Source organism: Atractosteus spatula, chromosome 22 (genome assembly GCF_055471065.1).
Source record: "Atractosteus spatula isolate fAtrSpa1 chromosome 22, fAtrSpa1.hap1, whole genome shotgun sequence".
Classification (NCBI taxonomy): domain Eukaryota; kingdom Metazoa; phylum Chordata; class Actinopteri; order Semionotiformes; family Lepisosteidae; genus Atractosteus; species Atractosteus spatula.
In genome coordinates this window covers 8,173,821-8,187,439 of record NC_142727.1, presented here as the reverse complement: position 1 = coordinate 8,187,439, position 13,619 = coordinate 8,173,821, and positions in this window count along the sequence as shown.

The window sequence follows — 13,619 nt, the reverse complement described above, 5'->3', positions numbered from 1 at the left end:
AATTTATCTTCCACATGTTTATAGAGCATGAATAAATGTTTAACATTGTACAAACACAAATGTATGTCATTATTTGGCTAGCTTAGTGATATATGCATGGCTCCTTCTTTACACATACCCATTATATTTTCAAAATTAAAAAATGTCCATGTACACCCACATTTTCTTTTCTATCCAACTTTATAAGGATTTGTATAAATGTGGAGGCAATTATTTATTAATCATTTTATCTAGAATGAATTGTCTTCACTTTATTAGCAGAGAAACACCAGTTACACCCAAATAACTGGTATTTTTATTTACAGTAACCTTATTTAATGTAACCTTATCAGAATTAGTGACCATGCATAGCCTCTTTTAAAATTGCTTGAGATAAGCTTCTTTTAAACCAGACTTTAGGGTATCAGTCTGATTTTAATGTCAGACTGAGAGTTGATAGGGATTGAGACATTAGAGACCCCTTCTTGTTTTGCTTTGTAAATGTTTGTGTAAAAATGAAAAGCAAATGAAAAGCAGGGAAACATTTTTAATAAACATATTGTAAAGGGTGACGTAGGTCGGACATTTTCATGAAGACGATTCTTAAAGTGGTGAAAGTAATTGACTAATTAGTAAAAAAAATTAGTAAAAGGTAAAAAGTTAAAGTAATTTTTGAAGTAAATAGTAATACCAGGTTCCTGTACCTCACACTAGCATAAATTGAAAAAGAAATAGCAAATGATTTGAACAATTTGTTTCTAACTTAATAACTGAAAACTCAGATGAGGTGTCTAACATGTGACTGAAATCTGTAAATAAAGCCTTGTTTTTTTCACCAGTGTTTTTTTCACTAAAGCCTATGGAGAAAGCTTTAGTGAGTTAAGTGCTTGATTATAACTGACCAGACAAATGCTGCCTACTTAAAATTTCAGTCTTGTAAAAATCACACTGTAAGTCATCAGGCATGCTGTGTGTTTCAGGAGAAGATGCAACTTCCTCCCCAATGAACTCTGGTGAAAATCCAGGTTCCTCCCCAAAGGGCTGGTGCTGCTCAGTGTGAGTCACTGAAATAGTAATTACAGGTTAATTGGCTAATTATGAATTTGGTGGGGAAATAAGTCTGCCATCTGCAGTCTGCGTGTTCAAAGGCTAAGGCTCCTCGAGAGTCTTTACTCTCTATCTTCATGATGGTTGATTAAACAGCTTGTAATACATATAATCTGCAATGCACATAATTAATCTTTTCTTGTATACGTTCCATTTGTAGAAACAGACTATCATTTTATTTATTTGTTAAGCTAACAAATTGAAACTAATAAAAATGTAATAATCCCTTGCTATACACAAATTTACCTTACCCGGTTTTGAGTATGAATTTTCTGTTTACCATTGTACCTTGCAACACTCCCAAATTTAGCATGAGTTCGAGAAACATCCATGAGCTGCAATGCATGCTGGCTTTAGAGTTTTTTTAATGAGAAGAGAGAGCAGTCACGCGGCCCAATCTCTTCTTTCTCAGTCAGCCTCTTTTGAAAGTAGACTTATCTGCAATCTCTCATTCTCAAAGCGTTCTGGGTATATTAGTGTGCATTATTGCCTTGGGCTTTGATGAAGCCCATGAAGAACAATATTCTCTGCAATAATAAAGCATTCCACTATGGAATGAGTGCTCACTTCTTTACCTGAAGTTACTTTTTCATCCTCTAAACCAGGAGTCAGGTCCTGAAGGGCATAGTGTCTTCTGTTTTTTGGTCTCCCTAAGCTCTCCATTACATGGTTGGTCTAATTAAGTAACTGCATAATTTAAGTACTTCTATCTAGATGTTTTATAAATGACTATACCTTTGATGAAATCGATGCTTTTTGCTGCAGTTGTAAAAGTCTTAAGAAGCCTTAAGAAACCTAAAGAGTCGCAGAGGAACTGACGTGTTCAGTATTTTCAGGCATTGATTGAAGATACATAAGGATACTTCTTTATGGAGAAGTATTTTTGTGATTTTCCATATTCAAATGCCATGTGGCAAAGAGGAATGTGTAGCCCACAGCCAATTAGAAAAAGAAAAAATTAATAAATTATAGTCTGTAGGCAGCAGTATGCATAAAGGTATTCAGCTTTTTGAGCACAGCATCAGGATAATTACAGATTATCTTACATCATAATCATAGTAATAATGAGAGGGAAATATTAGCTGTACTTAATATGCTTGTGAAAATTGCTTCTTCATTTGCAGACTTATTCATATTTACCAATTTAAATCCATCAAGATATGTCTTATTCAAGCACTGTAGCTAATATAAACAGTGTTAATTATCTCTGGAGAATGGCAGTCATGGGGTGCGTGGTGTTTTCAAGCATCATGGAATGAGTCCATCCCTCCCATTGGAGCTCTCCAGGACATATCCCAGCATTCAGTGGATCTGAAGCCCTCCCGCTGAATTATCATGTTGCTGTTAATAAGGAGAGCCAGCTTTCACGGTAACAGTTTTTTCTAGCTCATTAAATTGCAAGTTAGTCCTTGTTTCTAAGACAATTGAGCATCCGTAGCTAGACTGAAGCTAGACTAAAGGACAATTTGTAGGACAGATGTAGAAATGTTATAGAAGTTTGGAACAAAACCTCTAATCAGCTCCTGCCAGTATATCCTGCAGTAGGCTCGGCAATCCTTTATTTATCCTATGACCTTAGTCCTGTAGAATCTTTCCCGTGTAGTTATTCAAACAGTCCTGGGGGTTCTCTTCTGAAAACAGTGAGGACCTGGCCTCTGAAATTTTCCAGGATCTTTTTTTCTGTCTGTTTGTGTGCTCAGGACCCACCATAGCTCAGTTTTGTTTTACAGAATTCCCATAACCTTTTGCAATCGCAAAAGCTGAAGGCTTCCAGAAATGCCCGGTTGAGGCATGTTTAAGACGATAAGAGACAATAACAGCGGGCAGAAGTGGTGACAGGATTTAAGGCATGCCGTGTTTACAATATGCGTAAGTGGTCGTTGTCTTTTTCAGAAGTGGAGAGAGCACACGTGTGAGGTGGTCTTAGCCTGCTGATCTGCCTGCTCGCGCTTCGCAAGACGCGGCTGTGCAGGGTAAAAGCTTCAGAGTATGCTGACATGTACATGATAAATATGACCCCTACTGTTTGTTTGAAGGAGAAGGGGGAGCAGGACTCTCTCCGTGATTAAGTCAGTCAGCCTGTTTGGGATGTGAAAGATGAGTCGTTTAGATCCTGTGACACACTCTCCTACTGTAGGTAAGGGCTCCGTTCAACCTGCCAGACTCTGCTTAGATTGGTGGCTGCATAAACTGATGAAAGCCAAGTTTTAACCTGCAGGAGAGAAAGCATAGTCCTTCTGTTTCTTTCCCGCTTTTGGTTTTCCTTGAAGAAAATGAAAGATGAAGTGACCAGTGATGTGGGAGGGGAGGGGGATTTCTGCTGGGTCTTTTTGTAAACTTTGGTTTTCAGAAATCCAAACTCGCCCAAAAAATGTCAGTCTGTGAACTTGAGACCGTGCGGCTTGTTGATCTGAAGTGGGGGGGCCTTGGTTTTAAAGGAGCCAGGCGTCTGGTTCCCTTAACGTCTCCTGCTTACTGTCTTGCACGCGTCTTCTGTCCGACTTTGCGTTTGCACATTGTAAAGGAATTCTGTAACGCATGCACAAGTCTCAGAGGAGAATAGAAACGAAGATTTGAGATTTGGTGCTAGGAAAGGCAATGCTGGGCACACAGTTTAGGAGCCGAAGGTAAGATACTAAGGATCGCCATGCCTCATCAGGCTTACATGGTGTCCTCTTTTACAGTCCAGAGGAGAGTTAATATGGGAAAACGTTCCAGCGGAACAGTGCCAAGATTACAACTAATTTGACAAATGACCGTGACGGCAAACATGTCATGACCTTGAAGTGCAAAGTTTATTTCCTGAGAGTCCTTGCAATACAGGTAGCCGAGCATCAAGGAGTGCTTTTCTGATCCATTTTTTTTATTTGCTGTCATTGACATCACTGACCTTCATACCTGTATGTGTCTGTGTATACTCGACATACATGGACATAACAGCTGTTCCTTTAAAGGATTAGATTAAAGGGTGGAATGGGAACCACCTACTCGATTCAATTCTGCCTCATTAGTATGATGTTATTGAACCCCGTGACCAATTTTAAAGGCTTTTATGGTGGCAGTTTTGAGATCAAGATTACGACCTCCTAAAAATAAAAGTACAAGAATACAGTGTGGAAACCCCAGACTTTTGGGATTAAGCAGAGGATTGATGAGCTTTAAATGCCTTTTGCCCCGAAGGTGTAACGCGACAGTCCAACTGTGATTTCAGTTTATAGCAGAGAAGTTGAAATAAGATCTTTTCTCTTTGTTAACTGAATTAATGGAGCATTAATGATGATCTTAAAATGTTGGTGTTTAGGTCTTGCAGCACTGGCAGGCAAATTCGGATTTTTTTTTCCAGTAATTGCAATTATGAGATCTCTTTTCCTGGAAATTGGATCATCCAGAAGTGGCGGTATAACACCCAAACTGTGACACCCTTTCCTCTGAACATTTATCTTGACCCTCTGAAAAATGTTATTGTGCACAGAGTGCTTTTTATTCTTCCAACACAGATATTTCAGTCTTGACAGTTTTCAGAGGTGTTGCTAAATCAGATGCAGAGCTCTTTTTTTCTACTGGCCTACTTAACTTCCTAACTAAAGCCTGAAAGTTTTGTCGATTATAGGCCACCTTCACTCTGCAAGTGCTTAGCCCTCGGCTTCATTTCCAGACTGACCTGATACATTTCAAAAGGGTAAGGTAGCATTGCTATTCTCAGTAGCAGTGATCATAACACATGGCTTAATTTATCATTGGACATAAAGTCGCCCTACATTTTGAGGCTATAAAACTGAGTTTGTGCTCTTCCATTCTATTTTTAAAATGCTAAAATTGCCACAGCTGTAGTTGCATCGAAGGGGTGTATACAATATCACAGAAACCAGAAAGGTTTAAATGAGTTTCATTCCTAAGCGAAATACCGGAGCCTTTTGCCTTAAGAAACTAATTTCTCTCCAGGTCTGAAAATGACAGCAGTGCAATTTACAATTACTTAAAGACACTTAGGGTTTTATGATTGTAAAGTATTCATGCAAAGACTGACAACTAAGTGCTTGTGCCTCATAATGGAAACAGTTAATGCATCGCTTGTGGTTTTGGCTGCCTGCACTTGAGATGTGAACACTTGGAAGCAGAATTTCTGACATATTTTTTTGCAGCTATCGCAAAAGACCTGCTGACACCCACACATATGGTGTGATGTCTGAACAGTCAAGACTGCCTTCCGACACAATGGGAACAACAGGCAGTGCTTGTCACAGAACCGTCCGAGCTAATAAGGGAAATTTTTCTTCCAAATTCTCCTTCCCATTTTTTGACAAAAGCAGTGTGAAGAATCTGATCTTTGACTATTTTCTGCGCAGCAGCTGTTAGGAGCTGCTTTTGGTCATTCGGGTGATACAGTAGGTGCCATCAGAGAAGTGTGGATGTTTTAAAGGTGAACAGCTGAAACAGAGGAATGGGCTAGGAGAGACACAGAGACTGTGTGTGTTTTATAGCGCAGGAGGTGCTTGGCGGTGGTGTTGTCCATGCAGGTGTGTCGGACAGGGTGAAGTCGTTCCCAAACTCTGCTCCCCAAACTGTGCAACTCTCCATCACTAGAAAGATTTGTGATTATGTGGCCTGAGGATTGTTTAGTGGTTGCACTAATTAAAAAAAAAATCTACAGTATATAAGCATTGATTCACTCCTACGAATTTTGCTGATGCCTTTACCAGCTTGCAGTGAGCTTGCATGTTATGTATTCTGAACTTGACAGGAGTTAGGCTGAAGTTCTGTTTTTATTCTGATTGAAATGAAAAGTAATGGATACAGTACATTTTTTCCTCTACAGAAGCTGTACTTGAGGGTCATTTCTACAGCAGGGCATGTTCCCTCTGAGCGAGCACGGGCCGAGAATAGAAGCAACACATAACTCAGCTGAATGAAACAGAGGGGAAACTTTTAAATGATTTTATTGATAACGGGCATGCTCACAGTATATCCAAATAACAGTGGCTTTTTTTTTCCTAGAAAATTACATTTTGAAAGCGTAGGATGGGCACAGTCGGATATCATTGCTCTTCTGCAAATCGGACCACATTTTTTTAATACTCTTTCTTTATATTAACAGTGGATTTTAGAACAATGGGCAATAAAATAGATTGTCTGCAGTCACACCCACACACCTGTGTTCATCAAGTCCCTGCTGATTATATTTTCAGGGTTCAATAGCGAAGTCCTGCTACTTTTTCATCTCAATGCAAGTTGAAGGGAGTGTGGAAGAAATAAATGGTGCAAGCTGTATGGCACCCTTTTCCAGCCACAACTGACTATGTGCAGCTTTTATGCTTTAAATGAACTGAAATCGGGCAGAATCCACTCAACCGCCAATTAAATGAGGGAAGAGACAGTCCTCACAAAAAAAAAAAGATAGCTTGGAAATGAGAGATGAAGAACAGCTTGTATTCTACTGAGAGCACAGTAAAGGCAGAGCTGATATACATGAGGTTTTTATTTTCCTTCCAAAACTGTGCACGGCTGGGAGGGGAGGGAGGGCTCTGATGAATAAAACATCAAAAGCGGAGCCTAGCTACAGAAAAGGGAGAGGGGCGAAAAAAAAATGATTCCAATTAAATTATACTTATTGCCCGTGATTCACAGAACTCCACAGTCCTCCAGTGCAATAAAGAGCCTTGTTTATTGAGCAGGGGGAGAGGCACAAAAGCAGCGAATATTCTGAAAAAGGCAAATGCTGGAGGGAAGGGCTGATTTTAATAGCAAGAATAAAGAGAGGAATGATGTACCACTCTACAGGGACAGAGATATGTATGTATTTTAATATTAATGCTGCATCTAGGAGGGTGTGTGGGGCAGGGGGCAGAAGGAGAAAAAAAATAGGCACTGGTACTCAGCCAGTGTTACTGTTTCTATAACATTCTGCGGCTTGTGTTCCCAGTATCTTTCGACATATGTCCAAATGCCGTGCCTTTGTGCTTTTTCCATGATAAATATCTCGGGCCTGGCTTGTGATTTACAACTGGTCTTTGAGCGAGCCACTCTTCTGAGCTGCTTTTTCCGAATCAAATCTTTTAAATAGTCCACATAAATTAGAATGGAAAAAAAAATGGTTATTGTTCCTTAAATCCAGTATAGATAGGGTCTAGGGGTTTCTCTGATACAAGGGTCGTAAGTCAACATTGTGTGAGAATGCTCACAAACCACGGCTGATGGTTACTCAGGACGAGAAGCACCTGTTGCCTAAACACTGAGTTGAGTCGTTTTACAACAACATAGAATAATAAGATCACTTTATCAACCCTTTACAATTTCTTGCATTAGGAATTTGTCTTTTCACATACCCCAGCTTGCTCTCCATGAGACACACAGACAGGGAGAGAAGCTTGGGGTCAGAGCACAGGGTCAGCCATTTTACAGCACCCCTGGAGCAGTTGGGGTTAAGGGCCTTGCTCAGGGGCCCAACAGAGTAGGATTCCTCTGCCGGCTGCAGGATTTGAACCGGCAACCTTCCAGCCATAGGTACAGATCCTTAGCCACAGAGCCACCACTCCGCCCCAACCTCTGGGGCCTCACTTTAATCGTCTTGTACTGTAACAGTTATTGATACAGAAAGCAGATACAGCTGCCATATTTTTTAATTGTCAGAAAGCAAGAAGAAAAATCCGCTGTGTATTTTTAGCGTGATGGCCCAGGGATAGATAGGGAAGAAAAGGAGAGCTGCTCTGATGAGGCTCTGCCTCCTGGGAAAACCCCGTTTCTGCGATGTGAACGCCTTCAGGTTCAAAGACAACAAAGTTCCCAGTGGTGTGTGTCTGTGAGCGCAAGAAAAGAACCTGTTTCCTTTACTCAAATGCAAACAGGTGATTTTATGAAGCAGTTTGTTCCACGGCAAGAAAAAAATTGCCAAAATTGTAATTGCAAAAGTTTGAAAGTAGCAAGCCTAGCGAGAGACCGGAAATGCAAGGAGAGAATAAGCAAACTTATTCTTTCCGACGTGTGTTCTGGCATATAAATCCGGATTTATCTGGAGTCAGAAAGAGAGCTGCAAATCAAAAGGCATTGATGGCCATCCTGCAAGTTTACCCTAATTTATCCTAAAAAATGGGATCCATGCTCTGGGAGCCTAACCATATTATCAAATCATTTGAAAGTTATAATAAATTCTAACTTTATTGTGTGCCCTTCATGCCAAAGGATCCATTTAAATGCTAACATATCTTATCTCAAATGCTCTCCCTGGGTCCAGAGACTGTGTAGCAAGCACCTTCGTCCATGAACAATATAAGACTCATTAGTCTCAGTAAGGTTTTCTTGGAACCACATTTTATCAACCAATTGAACCTTGACACTCAACTGATATCTCACCAACCATTAGATAACATATTATTATATTATCTATAACATAAATATATATTATAGGCGTAATATTGAACACCGGCTGTGTGATTCCGGCAACGACAGGTCTCTCTTCATACTAGAGGAGATGAGTGAAAACTGTATGTAGCAAGGTTGGCATTTTGAAGGATATTCTAAAGATTACTCTTTCCCTGCAGGCAATTAAATATACAATGGGCTCAATAGTTATTGGGACCCTTGATAAAGATGAACAAAAATAGCCGTATTAAATAAACAGCACAGATAATGAGTTAACAATAATTTGTCTCTTTTGATTTATCAGTTTTTTTGCCTTCCCCATGGTGATGGATGACAAAATGTTTGCCTCATTTTTATACTCTTGTGAAATCCAAAAAAGCATACCTTAGAATTGAATTGTATTTAAATAAGCAGGATTTCATTTCATATTTTATTTTGTTTTATTTTCTTTAAAAAACCGCAGGGGATCCAATAATTGTGACACCTATGTATTTGAGGGGAAAAAATTGTATTACTCATTTAAAAAACATCTGTTTTAAAACAGTTATTTTAGAATAAAAGCCTATAGTTTTCCCATTTGTTTAATCTGTATACATGGAAATTGCAAACATATATTGGACATTCATGACAATCAGTCTCGTAATTTTGTTTGCCTGATATGCTGTCATTACAGATGATAAATCTGTTTTGAGTTGCTCCTGGGTGGTTTTGCATCTTTCACACTTGTTCTGTTCTCCATCTGCACCCTCATAATAAACGTTCTGTTCAAAGGAATGACCTGTTCTTCATGGCCTTTCAAGGGCTGGTATCTGTGTGCCTCCCTGTCTTCCTTTTTAAAAATGTGCCATGCACTGTACTACACATTCTCCGCACTCATTTTCCTGTACAGCAGCTTGCAAATCAATGCCTGACTCCGAGCCTCCTAGTTTTCTTTTTCTTGAGCTTGCTGCTGAAGGTGTGTGGGTGAAATGACAGCTCAGTCCGGTACAAGAAAACCCAAAGACAGAGCAGCAAAACTGATGTCTTTTGTTTCAGCAATATGTTAATGTGGAAACAATATTGAACTGAGAGGAGGTGGAGAGGGAGACAAACAGAGAGGAGGTTCTGCCAGACAAAGCTCCTGTATTCATTAATTTCAGTGTAGGTGGTCCCCTGTGCTATGCTAAGGATGTTTACACTCATCAATACCACGCTGAAAGTGCTGGGCACAGCTCAAACCGAGATCCCCTAGCACCTTGCCCAGTGACAATGTTTATTATGGAGACTGCCACTGCATTGATTTTGCAGTCCCAGAGATTGTTGCATTTGAAAAATAATAGCACTGCGTATGCAATATGCACAAAAGAGTTGCTGAGTGGCCCAGGTTTTACAGTGCTTTCGTCTGAGAGCACAGACCTGTCCAGTTCTATTTCTCATTTTTGCAAGTCATTTCTTTCTGAAATCTCAAAGGGTCCATCTGTCGCAGGTCTAAACAGCCATGTGCATAACCTCTCTATTTTCCTTTCATTTCTTGTTTCTGTCATTGTACAATTCAACTTTTCTTGTTGTGTGATTTATTTTAGGCCTTTCTCTTTGCTGTGTGCATCAATGTGTCCTCCATCTGGTTTGGGTCGAGTAGTTAGGTTTAGTAGTTAGGTAGTATGTTCTCCTACAGTAGATGCTAGGTCTACACTAGCGACACTGCCAACAGAATTTTCTTCTACATGCAGCTGTCCAGATGTACCTGAAGTGGAAAACACATTTAGAACATTATTGAACCTTCACATTCGAAAAGTGACTAGCATGTTTTCACACGAGAACGTGCATTGTTGAAGCTGTGTTTCTGTGTATCCTAAGTCTCTTAGATACCTTGACCATTTCTAAGTACTCTTCCATACTTGCTGGCCTTGGACCATGAAGTTCTGAAGCTTCTCGTAGGTGCTGTCAAAATGGCATAGGCTCACAAATGCTGCATATGGCATCCTGCGGTTTGTACCTGTCTAAAATTATCTGATGTTAAGAAAGTGCCAGGCCTCAGTTTGGTACTGAGCACATCACCGTTAGATTTCCTCCTCAGGTGGGGGGAAAGGATGCAGACGCTGAGCAGAGATGCCCGCTCCTAGTTACCATGGTGACGCAAGAATTGGCAAAATCAGGGAATATCAACGGAAGCGGTTCAGAGGCCTAGGGCAGAAGACGGCACTGTTTCTGCTCTTATGGTTTCGCCTCATCCCTGGAAACTGAATACCCAAAAACAAAGCTGCATACCAAAAGAAATAGCAAGCTGACTGGGCACAACAGTGGGTCTCCTGCCAGCAATTCCTGTACAGTGCATCGGCTCGTTCTCGACACCAGCTGCAAGTGACAAGTGTGCCCCCTGTGACAGCTCGCACAACCTGCCTACACACAGACGCACACCCCCGCACACAGCTCTCGCCGCCATCTGCCCGAGCCGGGATTTTAAAGAGAAGCACAGGGGGCTCAGGGTTCATTTCGTAGCCTCTTGCAGGCGTAGGATTTTACTACGGAAATACGGTAACGCGTCTTCCAGGGCAACGCCAACACGCCTTACACCTTTCTCATCCAGATAGAAATTGCACGTGCTGTGTGGACTCGTTATAAGGCTCCAGCTTCAATACGATTTAAACCCACAGCTCCACTTTGCTCCATTTAAAAAACATTTCCCCTTTTTTTTATGTTTGCTTGGTGTTTTTAACAGTCATAACAAGAACAACACTGAACATTGCGAGGAAGTAGACTATAAGTTAAATATAGTGCAATATGTTCTAGCAAATGTTTTCTTAGAATGATCTTTATGAAGTCTTTCATGGTGAGCCAAGAGTGCTGCTTGCCTAATGGTTGTTAAGGGCCAGAGCGCTCACAACACGAATCTTTACGAGTGGCACTTGAAGGATAGGTATAAATCAGATGTTTGCAACGGCAAAACATACTTCTTTTGAATTCGTCTTTTAATCACCCTTCTCCCTTGTTAATTATTATTTTGCTCTAATTGTTTATTTAATTATTAATTGCTGGAGCACAAATCGCACTTCTGCACGATCATCTAAAACCCACAGCCTTTGATTGCTGACTGACCTGTCATGGTAACATGCCCCAAACAAGATCTTGTCTGACCTTTTGGGCAATAATATACTTCTAATTAAACTCTTCTCCCTTTTGAAGTTGGTCTTTGAAGTGCTGGGAATGCTGCGACAGTTCTGAGAAGGGAAAGGGTTCGGTAAGATGGAAATGTTAATGAGCAGCAATAAAGCTCGTGTTGTACACAACTGGAATTTGGGGGTTTTAATAGGCTGGAAGGCAAATGCTACTTACGCACCACACCAACCTGAACAGTAGCATGATCCTGCAGTGCCTTGATTCTGTGGTAATAATGAGGGTTTATATTCTATTTCTGAGTTGTAAAGAAACCTTTGACCTTCCCTATGATGCATCAAATTCAGTTAGTAAATGTTTGAACAGTGAAAAGATTTTACTTTTTAAAATGCAAAATGAAACAATGCTTCTATACAAAAACAATGGTACATAAAGATATTATTTTCATGCTTAATTCATAAATCAGGATATATGTAATTTGGATTGCTGAAGAAACTCAAACCCAGACAGCAACAAAGCGTAGAAACTTTTCAGGGAGTGAATCTTTTGCAATACTGTGTACATCTAGGTAAAAAAGTTCTACTTTAGCGTATAATGTTACCCTGAGGCAGAGGAGAAAGTCTGATGTACAGTGAGCTGCAACACCACTGAACATGAGATCATGTCTCTTTAGCCTCCTGCAAGCTTCAGTGCTTTGGCACATGCTGTACATATTACAGTTCTTCTTTACTTAAAACTTATCCCGACTAGGTTGAGGGCTGCTTTGCCATAGATCTACAGCAGACAGGGCAAATAAATTAGGGAGGAGCCCCGGTCTTGCTTCTCATGGAAATGGGCAGTTTAGCTCAGCAGATGAACCTGTCAGCATGCTTCTGGGGGAGATGGAAGGACCTGGACAAAACAACACAAACTAGGAGAGAACATGCAAACTCCACTCCCAAGTGAAGCCCAGGAGAGAACTCTAAGGGAGTGGTGCCATTTGCTACAGTGCCATCCTGTACTATGTAAATATGTGCAGATATTTTTAGTTTAATACCTCCATGGCATTTGTTGTGAAATGCAGCATGAACTTCGGGTGCCATCTCTGTCATCGCTGTGTTCACTTTCCCTCCTAGTTCATTTTGTTCCGGAGGCTCTGATTCCCCTTTTCATCTTGTCTGGAACATCCTGTTGTGTTTTTCACAGCTAAATTCCATCCTGCGGCGGATAGTCTTGCTGTGGTCCAGCACTGAAACCACTGAGCCAGGGACAGAAGATGTCCACCTCCTCACACTCAGCGGGACAGAATTTCACCCCCACATTTCTTACCCCAATCCTTGCTCACTGAGCTGCTCTAGCTGTGTAGATTTGCATAGGCGACATATTGCAGAATTTCAAGAGACAATGTGCAAAGTTTGAGAAAACTATTTCTTTCTCTTTTGAAAAAGCAGATTTTAGATCTAACTCATTTTCCGCTGTGTCTGATCGTTAATCATCCTGCAAACAGCAGTAAGGTGACCAGTGTCTTCTGAAATCCCACAGTTGTTTTAGAAGGTTTTAAGGATACCTATTTTTGCAACAAATGATACTTTCACAAACACACATCTTTATATATAGGATGCTTTAATTGTTTAAAATAATGGTGACAGGGCATTAAATAGGTGGCTGAAAGAATTAACGAAGGAAGCGTCACTCTGCTGGGTGCAAGTTTGGGGTTTGGGATGAAAGGCTAAAAAGCTTGCCTGCACCACCGATTAATGATGTTTGATCTGGGTTCAATACAACTCTTGGGAACATGTCTCCATGGGAAATTACTGTACATCATGCAGTGAACAGCTTCATGCACCCGAGCATCTGCCTTATCCTTTCAGACAAGCAGTGCATCCCGGTACCCTCGGATCTGACCATTCAGGAATAGGTAACGAGGGTGCTTAAGGCTACAGCAGTGTGGTTCCCTGAAGAGCTGAAGGACACTGCAGTCAGGGCTCTAACACCTGTCAGTCTCCCCTTCAGCTGTCTCGCAGATCTGCAGATGTCACCTCAGAAGCAGGTAGCCGGTGTCCACTTAAGTAATCCAGCCCCATGTATTGTCACCTCTGTAATCT